Consider the following 11329-nt stretch of genomic DNA (forward strand, 5'->3'; position numbering starts at 1 on the left):
GAAAAATTGGGTGTTATAGGTTGGAGCTGAAAGAAAGAAGCAAATGGAGGAGGCAGATGATGTTTGAGTGCAACAGGAAGAGGGAAGAGGGTAGCGGAAGATCAATAGTTTCAAGGACTAGTGGAGTTACTTTGAGTGGTCAGGTTTTGGGAGAAACAGGCCTTGCATGATTTGACGAAGAGAGTAACTAGAGGGTTGAGCACATGGGGTTGAGAGAATGATTGAGGGAGAGAGGTATCCCGAATGAATTCCAGAGATTGATAGCGAATGTGTAGTGGGTCTTGAGAGGCAAGGGAAGGTTAAAGAGACATTGTGAGTGTGTGAAGGACGAAAAATTATTAGGTATCCCGAATGAATTCCAGAGATTATTAGGGCTCCAAAACCAAGTTTTTCCTTCTCTTCCTTCTCTTTCTCTCTCATGATTTCTCTTTCTCTCTCTTCAAATGAATCCAAAATATCCCTATCGGATATTTATTAACACTGATCGTCCCGGACGATCCAAAATTCGTCCCGGGACGATTTGCCCTCGGGCAAAATTTCGTCTAGACGAAATTAAATAACGTCCGGACGACTTGCTCTCTGGACAAATTTCGTCCAGACGGATCGTCCCGACCCTTCCAGATTCGTACAGACGAAATTGACAGATTCTTCACAATTTTCTTCAGTTCGTCCCGTACTAAAGCCAGTTCGTACAGACTAACTGCACTCAAAAAATCAGCTTTGGAGGGGGTTTTACATGCACTGTCATCATTGAAGGTGTCTTTTTTAAGTTTTTGTCATAACATATTGGTCTCTCCCCTGCCTTATCATATGGAGTCCAATGCCTCCTAGTCCGCTTCTTCTTCATTTATTTTAGTCTATTCCCCTTTCATAAATATTTATCATCGACATAAAGATGAGAGTTATACTCTAAAATTTTTGGAGGAGGAGGTGGTCTATGCAACTTCCAATTGATCCCAATAGCGTCTACGATGGTGGTGGTTGCGGAGAAGGCCATGTTATGCCCCAGTTATCAATAGTGAAAGGATTCATCTATCATTTCTTTTTTGGTCATGCCTAACTTTTTATTTATTATGGCTTACTGATTATTTCCTATTAAAGTATGAATTGTTGTGATACACTGTATAGCATTATAATTATACTTTGTAATTAAGGAAATTTTTGTCTCTATCTCGCTTAAGTTTTATTAGATGTTATTGGATCATTGCAGGATGGTACGTTCGCTTTCCTGATGATAGAACGACAAAATAGAGGAATGGATAAAGGGTGATTAAAATGAGCTTTGGTCTAACACATGCGTAGGAGGTTGGATCTTTAAAATAGTGCCAACTTAAGTTTACTTTTGCATACAATGAGTGGTTTCAACGAGAGTTCATTCTAACAATAAGATTAGTTTATGAAGGGCTCCTCACCAATCTATCTCACAACTTGGTTTGAGCCGGAGGGCGATAATTGACACGCTTGTGTGGAATCAAATTATATAACCGACAGTTAGAGTAACTCAGAAGATAGAGTGAGTGAAAGAGTTTACCAAAAAAAAAATAGACACCCATAAGGTAAAGATGGAAAATACAAATCAATTAGTCAGAATAAACTAGTAGCAAACATATAATAAATACTAAAAAAAAATCGTAGCCATGATCTCCGATGTCCTCATTCGATACAGTACGAATGCCTTAATCAATAATTCGAATAAGAGCATAACATCAAGATTGTATGAAGCATCAAATAATCCATAAATCATGAGCAACAGTAGGGAACAAATCCAAGTGGTCACCGTCAAGTTTGTGACTTCACAATAGAATCATAGACTCATACATTCAATTATATGTCAGCTATTTAAAGTTCCTTATTTTTTAAGATTTAAAGTTTAATGTAAATTTTAGCTGGTTAATCTAGATCTAAACTGGCTAATATATAAACTAACATATCTATTTAAAATATTTTAAAGAAAATAAATAATGTCCCTTTGATTTGACTTAATGTGTGGTGTGTCCTATTGTTTTTTAATCTTGTGTGCGTATTAATATATATGATTCTTAGTGTGATATTGACATATGTGTGATACACTAATTACTGATAGATTAATACCTTCGAATGTCGAAAAGTTCCAAGTATTAAGATTCCTTCTTCGGTGAATTTTAAGCAATCTTTTCTTATGTTCTGTTGCACTCGGTCTATTGCTCATTTGATAATTTCTCAAATTCCTCCATCAGAAGTGAGGCATACTAATTTGTGAAGATTAAATTACAATGTACCTGCTTGTTTTTTTTTACTGGGTTCCCAATTGCACATTTATCTTCATCGTTATCGGTACTAATTTCATTATTTTATTTTCTTCATTTTGAAATAAAGTAAATGTAGGTCACATTTATGTTGGGTTTGTGTAATCTGATGGATCTATAAATTCAATTGTTTAGGAGGACTGTCGCATATGAGAGTCGACATCTCAGTAATGTTTTTGGTGAAAACTACCTTGATGAGATGTGAGTACCTGGAGCCTTTTATTTTATTGTTAGCGCGCTTCAATCATATTTCTATATTTTTTTAAAGAACTTATCTATTACTAAAATAAAGAGCCAAGTTCATCACGCTTCAATGAGTTATAGTCAGCACTTTCCTCTCTCATTTGGCTCTTACGACCTCAGGCTGCTATATCCACTATAGCCTAGGTAGATCATACATTAGCCGTGAAATCTCGCCTATTTCTGGTTTCCTACTCTGAATTGGATTTTCCCCCAGGATCGGTTTCTCGGGTACGATATTGAAGATCTTGTTCCAGGCCATCAGTGCAATTGGAAATGGCGATTTACGCTGGAGGTTTTCTGGATGATTTTCTGGACTGATCGTCCCAGGCCGTTTGGGATTCTCTGGACGATCAGAATACTGAGGCAAGAATCCTGCGAGAGCAAATTCAAATTATGGGTCCTGTAGATAATATCGTTCCCGGTCTTGTTCATGGGCTGTGGGTTGTATTGTGTGCCTCATTTTTTGTTGTCTGATCCGGCAGGACGATGTGGCCGATCGGCCGGCGATCAGACTAATGTTATAAGGAAAATCACTCGATTCCGAGGAGAGGAAATCATTTTATAAAAAATATCTAATTTTGGAAGAGAGGAAGAGAAAGGAAAAGTAAAGGAAAAGCTTGGTTTTTCGGAGGCCGCGGAGCGTTTTTCGTCGAGACTGCCGGCTGTGAAGAAAAAGGGTAGATCTCGTGGTAAGGACTCCGAATCCTATTTCTGTTTCAGAAATATTGATTTTGACCGAGTTGTGCACTGTTGTGTTTTCGGTGTCGAATTTGGACCGGTTTGTATGACACATTACTTTCCAACGCCAAACTTTTGAATGTTATAGAATGAATATTGTATTCCGTTTGAGTATTTCTACATGATTTTACCGGTCGGAATGTTCTACGCGATTTAATCTAATAGATAAAATATCAGGATGTTTATTGATGTGGATTCTGTAGAATAATAGTTCTTATATTGTTGTTGATGCAACGTTCTGGTGTTGTTGTTTTAGATTTTTTTTTGTTGTGATTGAATTTCGGGGTATTGCTGGGTGATTGTTTTTGTGGTTAAATTTTTGCCGTAAGTGTCCGTTACCGGTTTTAAGGATTTGAGGAGCCGTCTGTTGTTACTGCATTGCTTTTTGTGGCGGATTGTTTTCGTATGATTTTTCCGAATGTGTTGTGCAATTGAAATTGAGGGGTGATTTTGTATTTATAGAATTGATTGCATAGGTTGGCATATTTGGTTGTGATATTGATGTATTGCTGCCTCGTTAGAGTCATTGGTTGTTGTTAGTTGACTATATTTTATTAGATTTGTGTTGACTTAATTTTGTGACTTAGGCTGTGATATTTTGTGATCAAGTGCATTCTTAGGATCTGATTAATTTGCGGAGTGCAATGGATATGGAGTGTTGTGTTTTTTTTTTTTGAGTGTGGTGAGATAATTGCTTATCAGATACAATTCTTTTGCTGAGTCTGGTTGAGTCTAGGATAGTATTTCTTGTCAACAGCTAGGGCTATTGGATATTAATTTTGAGACTCTGAGCGCGATGCGGTTTATTTGGCTAATAACTCTTAGTCACTTTATTTTAGATGCCAAGCTAGACAGCACTTGGGATATATTAGGATTCTCTGCATGAGTAATAAGAATTCGAGGGATACCCACACGTATCTTAACAGGGTGGTCCAGTGATTTTCTGTTTATCTTAGTCTAGGTAAGTATAGATACCCATGTCCAGTGGGGAAGTATGTTGGCAGTGTTAGGCGCGATTATTGCATCGTATGATTTTCCTAAGGGTTGAGCATAGGGCAATTTTGAATTCGTGTTGTTTGCTTCCTAGTGCGTTTGATTTCGTGTATTGTTACCTTGTGGTCTGTTTCGTATTGGATTTAGTGTGATTAGTTGTGGAGTTTTATGTATTTGTAGATACGAATTATTGACGAATTTATGGATTTATTTTGACGGATTTGGATGGATTTAGCGGATTTAGTCCGTACGTTTGTTATATTTGATGTTATGAGATATTCTTGGCAAATTCTTTGTCATTGTCGAGTGGTTGGATTTGGTTAATATTGGCTTATTGTTATTATAAGGATGTGTAGTTTATGAGTTGATTTGTTAGGTAATTGATTTATGGATAACCGGTTTTTTGGGTTGTGGACACCGCTATTGTGTTATTGTATTGGGATATAGCATCATCGGGTATCCGTGATGTTTTGTTATCCGGTCATAGGTATGGATATACCGCTTTTCTTCTACGATTGGGTCATTTTTTCGCATATTATTCTTGTTATTCAGTGCTCGCTATTATATAGATTCATTGAATTCATTTGGACACTTATTGGATAGCTCATAGGGAGCTGATGGAGGAGTTGATAGTGCCTCTTTTTTTTTCTTGTTGGATATTACAGATGCATTGATACAATCGATTCATTACATTGATTCATAGTTACCGTCGTTGCTGCGGGTTTGGTTGTTGGGGTCGTTTGTGGGGCGTTGTGGTATCTTCATTCTAGGGATCTGATTTGATTTTGTATTGATTGATTGGGTTGATTGTTATGTTATGATTTTGCTATTCTGACTTTCTGTTTGTTTGTATTTCTATGCTTTGGTTTAGCTATGTTTTTGTGTTGTTATTTTACCTGCATTGATATATAAGAGTCGTTATTGCATTTGATTTCAATTGTATTTTTTTAGTAGCTTCGATTTGTATTTTGAATCTTTTGTATATTCCAATCTTGCATCTTACAATTGGTTTAGTTGAGGGTTTTGATCGAATGTTTATGGCCACTTATCTTGCATGTAGTTTTTCTTTTAATCCGATTCGCGTTCTGAGATCTGGTTTCGAGTTTGACATGTAGCTTTTGACTGTGTGGAACGAATGGATTTGAATGAGCGGTTTTCATGGGTAGGGGTCGTCGACTTGTTGGTCCGTTTCCTTAGTTGTGATCGTCAGATTTTCGGGAGGATTGGTTCTTCTTTAATGAGATGTTATGCTTGTTGGGAGTTGGCTACAGCAGTATCGGTGTCTTTGACTTTGTCTTGGGGTACCCTCTTGCACTTGATATCATCGTAAGTCATATGTTGGAGTATTATCGCGATAGATTCGATGGCAAGTAATATTTTTATATTTTTGATACTCGTAACTTGAGAGGATTTGATCTGGTATGTGATACGCTACTCATGGTTGGCTTGGCTTCGCGAATGAGGGACGACCTCAGTAACTGACTGTATTGATATTGCCTCTCTCAATGTTTGGCGTATCGATGGTATTTGACTCAGTTATCCTTGAGTTTTCTTGGTAAACTTTGTGCTTTTTTCCATTGTTGTTTTGTTATTTGTATCAGGGATATGAGATTTGTTAATTGAGATTGCATTTGATCTTGGAGTGTTGTTTTTTTGATTGCTTTATTGGAGCGTAATATTCGTTCTGTATTTCTTTTTTGTGAGTAGTTTTCTTGTCTCGTATTGATTTCCGGACTCGTCGCACTTGATACCTAGTGCATTGGATCGAATATTTGCGGATCTGTTTAGTCGATTTGTATTTGATTTTGAACTGAATTTGTGTGGTTGGGACTCCTTGGGCGACTGAGTTGTTGTTTTATAAGTGATGTGTCTTCTTGATTTCTTATATGTGTGTTACGCTTTGTCAGGTGACTTGCTTGTGATTTTCTATTAGTCTTCTTGTATCTTACTTGTGGTTAATATTTAACTCACTTGGTTTTCAGTGTTGCATGAGTTGCCTGTCCCTGGCATTCTGTTTCTTTATCAGCTTTCTTGCTCTGGGAGCTGCGTTGCTCTTCGACTTTGTTTTGGTTGTAGGCCTCTTTGGAGTTGAGGTCTTCTTTTTTTCGTTTGGTATGTCGTTATTGGGCTGTTTGTATTTTCATTATTTCTTTTCGCGATTCTCTATATATTAGTCTGTTACTGTTGTGGTACTTTGTATGATTTGCCATATGATTTTAGGTCATGTGAAATTATAGTCACGGTTGTTATGTATTTCTTTCCTGTGGAGAAGGTAAGCAGAGCAATTAGGAGTTGATATGCATATGTTGTTGTATTCAATTGTTTGTTTGTGGGCCTTATGTTTGGTGTGATAGGATTCTTTTAGACATTTTAGTGGATAGTTGTGTTAATTGCTATTTGGGCCTGTATGTGATAATCTTTGGATTGGAGGCTAATTTTTTTTTCCGTATGATGGTGCTATAATGGGAATAGGAATTGAATCTGATTGCTCGGTTCTGGCTGTTCTCGGCTTAGCGTGGCGTAGGGGCCGCTGTTCCGACTGTCTACAGTACTTGCAAAATATACCCACAGGCGCAGTTTTTGTGTTGTTGGACGCTGAGGAGGGTGGTTTCTTCAGATGTGTTCCTGCTGATGGCTTTTTTTTCGGGTTGGTGTCTTGTTGTGTCGACATTGGTCAGAGACGGTAGTTTTTATGTTACTTGTGATTCCTGTTTTCCTGAATGTGGATTGTGCTTTGTATGACTTTCGTTTCCGGGAATTGAGTTATTGGGTTGATTTGTTTTTGTTTCGTTTTGTTACTCGTGGAGACACGGTTTTTGGGGGAAATGGATGTCGGGACGTTGGTGGTGGTTTCTACAGTTCTCTATAGGTGGGTTGTTGTAGATTCGTGAGCTATCTCTGTTCTCTTTGTCTGTTGCTCTCATTGTATATATTGGATTTTTTCTCTCCAGGATTACGGGTGGTCTTTGTTCGTGACGGAGGGTATAATTGTGAGTTATCGGGGTCCAGTGCCGATTCTAGTGCTTTGGTGAAAATCTTTGTTTTTTTTGTTTGGCTGGGTATTTCATTTGGAGATATGGTTTTTATTTCTCTGGATTATGATTATTCTGGGATGTGATCTGTCCAGTATGTCCTTGATTTGGTTGTCCTGTGGTTTATGTTTATTCAGTTATAATACGACAAATAAATCCCCGAGAGTGCATATTCGAATATATATCATTGTCCTCTGAGAATATTTTCTGTTTTTTTCCGGTTGCCGATTTTTGGATTTGGTTGTTTCTCTGACTCGTGTTCTGAGGTGGTGTAGTTGGCGTCACGTTTGGAGGTTTTGCTGTTTTTTTGTTGGGTTTTTTTGTTGCTTTCCAGGTGTTACGATTGGGCGCGTCTCTCGTGGCCGGGCCGTCTAGATGCTTATATGTTAGTTTTGATAGGTGCGTTAAAGGAAATCGGCTCGTCATGGGAGGTAGAGATCGAAATGGAGCCATTTTGTAGTAAAAAACGCTCTGATTTTGTAAGTTAGTATGAGAAATGATTAAAGGGACAGTAAAGGAAAAGCTTGGTTTCGGAGGCCGCGGAGCGTTTTTCGTCGGACGCCGCTGGCTGAGCTTCTTTTTCGTTTGTGAAGAGGTTGGTAGAATTGCTTCTCTGTGGTATCATGTCAGTATGTTATCGACTCCGAATCGGTTATTTTCTGTTTTCAGAGATCTATTCGTATTTTGGTGGAGCCGAGTGGTTAGTCGGCTATCTGTTTTGGTGTTTTTCGTAGTCATCATTGTTTTGGACGGGGCTTTGAGTGTGTTTTTGTGATTAGACATCGTGGTTTTGGGTTGGGCTCCATTGTCTGTTATGGTGGTGGTGGTTTGGTGGTTTTTATTCTTGTTGGTGTTGTTTCTTGGCTTTTGGTGGTCACGGGTGGTATCTTTACTTTTTTTCTTTTTTCTTAGGTTTACAACTCTTTCACTCGCATAGATTTATCTTTGGATATGTTATTATAGTTGGTTATTTTTTAATATATTGTATATATCAATTCGTGTTTGGTTGTTATGTATTTTTCTAATGATGATTTTAACCCGGTGATTTATTGGTTTGTCCAGTCGTTTGATTTTGTATTGTTTTTTTTGAGTTTTGTTTTTTTTTTTTTAATTTTTTTGTTTTGTTGGGGTGTTTTTTTTTGGGGATTATTGTATCTTATGGTCGGCCTAATTGGTTGTATGGTATGGCGTCGAGTGTGTTATCATCTGTATTTGTAGGAAATGAATATACTTCTATGGTGTTATTATTAGATTGTGGATTTCTGTATATTTTGCCGTTAATAAGTTGTTGTTCTTTATTTTTTTTGGTTTGTCTGTATATTTTGTGGCGACGTTTCTGTTTGTCGTTAATGGTTTTGTACTAATTGTCTTGTTTTTTGGGTGTGAATAATTTGTTTGTGTAAATTTTCGTTACCACTTGCCGGGTAGTTTTGATTGGGTGGTCTCTCGCTCGAGTTAACTCGATTTTGTTCTCTTTGTTAGAGAGTGGATGATATTGCTCGTAGGTTACTGATTACTTGCATTTTAGTTATATAGTGTTGATATTGTGTGATTGTTGTTTTGGAGCTATTTGGTTTCGTTTTATATTTTTGATCGGTATATTGGACTGAGGTTTGGATATTGACTATTGATGTGTAACGTAGTGGGTGAGTATTAGACTCGAGAGATTTGCGTGGATCGCTGATATTTTGTAGGCACCTTATATTGTGATGTAATTGGTGTTGATGTTTGGAGGTGGGGATAAGTGGAGTAGTTAGGGTATTGGGCTATCTGTGACAACAGTATCTGGGTGATTTAGTGGTGGAGGATAATTCTAGTCTTAAACATGCTGGCATATGATATGCATGTGTGTTATTAGTATTGTCTTCAACAGCACAAGTGGATTTGATATAGGTGTTGTTGTGATTGTTAGGTATATGAGTGTCGAGAGACGAGGGATTAGCATAGTACGGTATCTCATCCAGTGATTTGTACTTGTCCAGTAAGGTTGTTGGGATTTGCAGTTTTTGAGTGATGCAGTTGGGAGTTTTAGCCTGTGATATGGTAATTTTGGCTCGAAATGTTGTAATATTTTTTGAGTTGCTTAGAGTATTGATTTGATATTGGTCGTATGTGGATATTTTCTAATATGTTTGCTTGAGTGGTCTATTGATTTTTCTGATTGACTTATTTGTTGGAGAATTGGTTATTGGATTTTATATTGTATATTAGATTTATTTTGACGGGGTTTATTTTTTGATGAAGGCTCGGATTTGAATAGGTGTATTGTTTATTGACAGGATGTTTAAATGGGAGGTTTAGCGGATTTTATTGCAGTTTTGTATACTTGTACGTTGAGTGTTGCATTTGGGGTTAAGAGATTGATGAGAAAATATTTTTACTGGCTTGTCACTTTTTGACGTAGACCTGATCACTATATCTTGTTTAATGATTTATTATTTTTTGGATTTTTGCTGGTTTGATTTATGAGGCTAAGCTGGGTGGTGTACTCAGGAGGATATTTTTTGGTCGGTTTGGAGTGTGTGTCGGGGTGTTTTATTTTGGTTTCTCTTTTTTTTTATATTTGTGGTTTTTGCCTTTTTTTTTTTTGTTTTCTTTTTTTTTGCCTGATGAGGGCGGTTGATGCGATCATAGATATGTAAATCGTAATGGATTCATGGAATATAGACAAATCGACATTTTGATTCATCGCTATTAGTGAGGAGGCAGTTGATATTCATGAGTGGCTATTGATGACTACTCGGAGTGACGGTGACGCTCTCGTGATGAGCTCTTGGGCGTCGGTGCTGGGCGGCGAGTTAGTTTGTGCACACGAAGGTCTGTTTTGATGGTGTCATTTTTTTGCCTTCTGTAAGTGTCATTGAGCCACTTGTATGTTTCATAATGAGTCGCTGTGTTTTTTTGGTTTGTGTCCTTCATTTTTCTTAGGTTTATTTTTTTTGCTTTTGTTTATTTTTGTCTCATTGTGATTGATTGATTGAAGTCTTGAAGTGGTGGGGTTTTGATTGATCTTATTTGATTTTTTTCGATTTTTGATTGTTATGTGTTAGTTGAGTATTTTTTGCTTGTAATAGGTGGTTAAGGTGGCGTGATTTGATTATGGAACTTTTTGGCACATATAAGGGTTGTACTTTAAGCGATGTTTGTATTTGTTTGATATTTTCAAGTGTGGTACGCTCCTTTACAATGGTATTGATTTGATATGTGTTCGTTTTTAATGAGATAATTGAGCCGATTGATACTAATTGACTGGAAGAATGGATTGATTAGTTGAGTGTGTTTCTACTGTTGTATTGATATCGTTTTCATTTCTTGATGCATCGTTCGTGTCGGTCGTCAATGGATGGTTCTTTTTATGGATATGGATACAGACGCTGCAGGATTGACAAAGAAGTAAGTGAGATTGAACGATAGATTGATTTGCAAGTATATGTTCTGAATACGATTCCACTCTATGATTTGACTGATGTGATACGATAAGGAAGACGACTAGACGACTGTATTGATGTAATTGATGTTATCGATTGCTAAGATGAAGATAGAAGATGTAGAGAATTGATTGACGCATTGATTTTTGTGCTTTATGGATAACGTTGATTTTATTGATTTCTGTTCCGTATTGATTTCCGATCTGCATTGACTCATTGATCATGTACGATTGATTGATTTGACTTGATTTGTTTGACCTGCATATTGTTTTTAGTGACGTGCTTTGATTTCAGTTGTAGACTTTGGTGACCTGCTGGACTATTTAAGCTCATTATATGTGGTTAATATTTCAGGTGCAGAAGCCTCCCGCGTGAGCTTCTTCGATCGCTTGGTGTCACTTTGTTTGTAGCTCTTGGTAGGTCTTTTGTTTTGTAGCCGTTATGGCTATTGTACATATTCTTTTGGACTCTCTTCGGACTGTGTATATGTTGATATGTGAATTATAGTAGTTGCTGTATTTCTTTCCTGTAATGCAATTGTCTCTGGATGACTGTATTGATCTGAGCGAGAAGAAAGATGAAAAGAATGATAGAAAAAAAAGAATTATGG

The sequence above is a fragment of the Dendrobium catenatum genome, unplaced genomic scaffold (genome assembly GCF_001605985.2).
Source record: "Dendrobium catenatum unplaced genomic scaffold, ASM160598v2 fragScaff_scaffold_1103, whole genome shotgun sequence".
NCBI lineage: Eukaryota > Viridiplantae > Streptophyta > Magnoliopsida > Asparagales > Orchidaceae > Dendrobium > Dendrobium catenatum.